Here is a 6088-nt window from a genome sequence, read left to right on the forward strand (position 1 = left end):
AAACACACACTCACCTGGTCTAAAACACACTCCCACCCGGTCTAAAACACACACTCACCCGGTCTAAAATACACACTCACCCGGTCTAAAACACACACGCACCCGGTCAAAACACACACTGACCTGGTGCAAAACACACACTCACCTGGTGTAAAACACACAATCACCCGGTCTAAAACACATACACACTCACCCGGTCTAAAACACACACTCACCCGGTCTAAAACTCACACTCACCTGGTCAAAAACACACTCTCACCTGGTCTAAAACACACTCTCACCCGGTCTAAAACACACACTCACCCGGTCTAAAACACACACTCACCCGGTCTCAAACACACTCTCACCCGGTCTAAAACACACACTCACCCGGTCTCAAACACACACTCACCCAGTCTAAAACACACACTCACCCGGTCAAAAACAAACTCTCACCCGCTCTAAAACACACACTCACCCGGTCTAAAATACACACTCACCCGGTCTAAAACACACACTCACCCGGTCTAAAACACACTCTCACCCGGTCAAAACACACACTGACCTGGTGTAAAACACACACTCACCTGGTGTAAAACACACAATCACCCGGTCTAAAACACACACACACACACCAGGTCTAAACACACACTCACCCGGTCTAAAACACACTCACACCCGGTCTAAAACACACTCTCACCTGGTCTAAAACACACACTCACCCGGTCTAAAACACACACTCACCCGGTCTAAAACTCACACTCACCTGGTCAAAAACACACTCTCACCTGGTCTAAAACACACACACACACACCTGGTCTAAACACACACTCACCCGGTCTAAAACACACTCACACCCGGTCTAAAACACACTCTCACCTGGTCTAAAACACACACTCACCCGGTCTAAAACACACACTCACCCGGTCTAAAACTCACACTCACCTGGTCAAAAACACACTCTCACCTGTTCTAAAACACACACTCACCCGGTCTAAAACTCACACTCACCCGGTCTAAAACACACACTCACCCGGTCTAAAACACACTCCCACCCGGTCTAAAACTCACACTCACCTGGTCTAAAACACACACTCACCCCGTCTAAAACTCACACTCACCCGGTCTAAAACACACACTCACCCGGTCTAAAACACACTCCCACCCGGTCTAAAACTCACACTCACCTGGTCTAAAACACACACTCACCCCGTCTAAAACACACACTCACCCGGTCTCAAACACACACTCACCCGGTCTAAAACACACACTCACCCGGTCTAAAACACACACACACCCGGTCTCAAACACACTCTCACCCGGTCTAAAACACACACTCACCTGGTCTAAACACGCACTCACCTGGTCTAAACACACACACCCCTGTCTAAACTCACTCTCACCTGGTCTAAACACACAGTCTCACCTGGTCTAATCTCACTTTCACCTGGTCTGAACACACACTCACCTGGTCTCAACTCACACTCACCTAGTCGAAACACACACTCACCCGGTCTAAAACACACTCTCACCCAGTCAAAAACACACATTCACACTCACCTGGTCTATACACACACTCACCTGGTCTAATCTCACTCTCACCTGGTCTAAACACACTCTTACCTGGTCTAAACTCACACTCACCTGGTCTAAATACACACTCCCCGGGTCTAAACTCACTCTCACCTGGTCTAAACACACAGTCTCACCTGGTCTAATCTCACTTTCACCTTGTCTAAACACACTGTCACCTGGGCTATACACACTCTCACCTTGTCTAAACTCACTCTCACCTGGTCTAAACTCACACTCACCTGGTCTATACACACACACCCCTGTCTAAACTCACTTTCACCTGGTCTAAACACACAGTCTCACCTGGTCTAATCTCACTTTCACCTGGTCTAAACACACACTCACCTGGTCTGCACACACGCTCACCTTGTCTAAACACACTCTCACCTGGTCTAAGCTCACTCTTACCTGGTCTAAACACACACTCACCCGGTCTCAAACACACTCTCACCCGGTCTAAAACACACACTCACCCGGTCTCAAACACACACTCACCCAGTCTAAAACACACACTCACCCAGTCTAAAACACACACTCACCCGGTCAAAACCAAACTCTCACCCGCTCTAAAACACACACTCACCCGGTCTAAAATACACACTCACCCGGTCTAAAACACACACTCACCCGGTCTAAAACACACTCTCACCCGGTCAAAACACACACAGACCTGGTGTAAAACACACACTCACCTGGTGTAAAACACACAATCACCCGGTCTAAAACACACACACACACACCTGGTCTAAACACACACTCACCCGGTCTAAAACACACTCACACCCGGTCTAAAACACACTCTCACCTGGTCTAAAACACACACTCACCCGGTCTAAAACACACACTCACCCGGTCTAAAACTCACACTCACCTGGTCAAAAACACACTCTCACCTGGTCTAAAACACACACACACACACCTGGTCTAAACACACACTCACCCGGTCTAAAACACACTCACACCCGGTCTAAAACACACACTCACCCGGTCTAAAACACACACTCACCCGGTCTAAAACTCACACTCACCTGGTCAAAAACACACTCTCACCTGGTCTAAAACACACACTCACCCGGTCTAAAACTCACACTCACCCGGTCTAAAACACACACTCACCCGGTCTAAAACACACTCCCACCCGGTCTAAAACTCACACTCACCTGGTCTAAAACACACACTCACCCCGTCTAAAACTCACACTCACCCGGTCTAAAACACACACTCACCCGGTCTAAAACACACTCCCACCCGGTCTAAAACTCACACTCACCTGGTCTAAAACACACACTCACCCCGTCTAAAACACACACTCACCCGGTCTCAAACACACACTCACCCGGTCTAAAACACACACTCACCCGGTCTAAAACACACACACACCCGGTCTCAAACACACTCTCACCCGGTCTAAAACACACACTCACCCGGTCTCAAACACACACTCACCTTGTCTAAAACACATACTCACCCGGTCTAAAACACACACTCACCCGGTCTAAAACACACACTCACCCGGTCTAAAACACACTCTCACCCGGTCTAAAACACACACTCACCTGGTCTAAAACACACTCTCGCCCGGTCTAAAACACACTCCCACCCGGTCTAAAACACACACTCACCCGGTCTAAGACACACACTCACCCGGTCTAAAACACACACTCACCCGGTCTAAAACACACTCTCACCTGGTCTACAACACACACTCACCCGGTCTAAAACACACACTCACCTGGTCTAAAACACACAATCACCTGGTCTAAAACTCACACTCACCTAGTCTAAACCCCACACTCACTTGGTCTAAAACTCACATGTTCCTGGTCTTAGCACACTCTCACCTGGTCTCAACACACACTCACCTGGTCTCAACACACACTCACCTGGTCTAAACACACACTCACCTGGTCTAAACACACAGTCTCACCTGGTCTAATCTCACACTCACCTGGTCTAAACTCACACTCACCTGGTCTAAACTAACTCTCACCTGGTCTAATCTCACACTCACCTGGTTTAATCTCACACTCACCTGGTTTAATCTCACACTCACCTGGTCTATACACACTCTCACCTGGTCTATACACACTCTCACCTGGTCTATACACGCACTCACCTGGTCTCAACTCACACTCACCTGGTTTCAAACTCACACTCACCCAGTCTAAAACACACACTCACCTGGTCTTAAATCGCTCACACCCAGTCTAAAACACACACTCACCTGGTCTAAACACACACTCACCTGGTCTAAACACACACTCACCTGGTCTCAACTCACACTCACCTAGTCGAAACACACACTCACCCGGTCTAAAACACACTCTCACCCAGTCAAAAACACACATTCACACTCACCTGGTCTATACACACTCTCACCTTGTCTAAACTCACTCTCACCTGGTCTAAACTCACACTCACCTGGTCTATACACACTCTCACCTGGTCTTAAATCGCTCACACCCGGTCTAAAACACACACTCACCTGGTCTAAACACACACTCACCTGGTCTAATCTCACAATCACCTGGTCTAAACTCACACTCACCTGGTCTAATCTCACACTCACCTGGTCTAAACTCACACTCACCTGGTCTAAACTCACACTCACCTGGTCTAATCTCACACTCACCTGGTTTAATCTCACACTCACCTGGTCTATACACGCACTCACCTGGTCTCAACTCACACTCACCTGGTCTCAAACTCACACTCACCCAGTCTAAAACACACACTCACTGGGTCTTAAATCACTCACACCCGGTCTAAAACACACACTCACCTGGTCTAAACACACACTCACCTGGTCTCAACTCACACTCACCTAGTCGAAACACACACTCATCCGGTCTAAAACACACTCTCACCCCGTCAAAAACACACATTCACACTCACCTGGTCTATACACACACTCACCTGGTCTAATCTCACTCTCACCTGGTCTAAACACACACTCACCTGGTCTAAACACACACACCCCTGTCTAAACTCACTCTCACCTGGTCTAAACACACAGTCTCACCTGGTCTAATCTCACTTTCACCTTGTCTAAACACACTCTCACCTGGTCTATACACACGCTCACCTTGTCTAAACTCACACTCACCTGGTCTATACACACTCTCACCTGGTCTAAACACACTCTCACCTGGTCTAAACACACACTCACCTGGTCTAAACACGCACTCACCTGGTCTAAACACACACACCCCTGTCTAAACTCACTCTCACCTGGTCTAAACACACAGTCTCACCTGGTCTAATCTCACTTTCACCTGGTCTGAACACACACTCACCTGGTCTCAACTCACACTCACCTAGTCGAAACACACACTCACCCGGTCTAAAACACACTCTCACCCAGTCAAAAACACACATTCACACTCACCTGGTCTATACACACACTCACCTGGTCTAATCTCACTCTCACCTGGTCTAAACACACTCTTACCTGGTCTAAACTCACACTCACCTGGTCTAAATACACACTCCCCGGGTCTAAACTCACTCTCACCTGGTCTAAACACACAGTCTCACCTGGTCTAATCTCACTTTCACCTTGTCTAAACACACTGTCACCTGGGCTATACACACTCTCACCTTGTCTAAACTCACTCTCACCTGGTCTAAACTCACACTCACCTGGTCTATACACACACACCCCTGTCTAAACTCACTCTCACCTGGTCTAAACACACAGTCTCACCTGGTCTAATCTCACTTTCACCTGGTCTAAACACACACTCACCTGGTCTGCACACACGCTCACCTTGTCTAAACACACTCTCACCTGGTCTAAGCTCACTCTTACCTGGTCTAAACACACACTCACCTGGTCTAAACACACACTCACCTGGTCTAATCTCACACTCACCTGGTCTAAACTCACTCTCACCTGGTCTAATCTCACTCTCACCTGATCTAAACTCACACTCACCTGGTCTATACACACTCTCACCCGGTCTAAAACACACTCTCACCCGGTCTAAAACACACACTCACCCGGTCTATACACACTCTCACCTGGTCTAATCTCACTCTCACCTGATCTAAACTCACACTCACCTGGTCTAAACACACTCTCACCTTGTCTAAACTCACTCTCACCTGGTCTAAACTCACTCTCACCTGGTCTAAACTCACACTCACCTGGTCTATACACACTCTCACCTGGTCTAATCTCACTCTCACCTGATCTAAACTCACTCTCACCTGGTCTATACACACTCTCACCTGGTCTATACACACTCTCACCTGGTCTAAACACACACTCACCTGGTCTAAACACGCACTCAGCTGGTCTAAACACACACACCCCTGTCTAAACTCACTCTCACCTGGTCTAAACACACAGTCTCACCTGGTCTAATCTCACTTTCACCTGGTCTGAACACACACTCACCTGGTCTCAACTCACACTCACCTAGTCGAAACACACACTCACCCGGTCTAAAACACACTCTCACCCAGTCAAAAACACACATTCACACTCACCTGGTCTATACACACACTCACCTGGTCTAATCTCACTCTC

Source organism: Chiloscyllium punctatum, chromosome 51 (assembly GCF_047496795.1).
Source record: "Chiloscyllium punctatum isolate Juve2018m chromosome 51, sChiPun1.3, whole genome shotgun sequence".
NCBI lineage: Eukaryota > Metazoa > Chordata > Chondrichthyes > Orectolobiformes > Hemiscylliidae > Chiloscyllium > Chiloscyllium punctatum.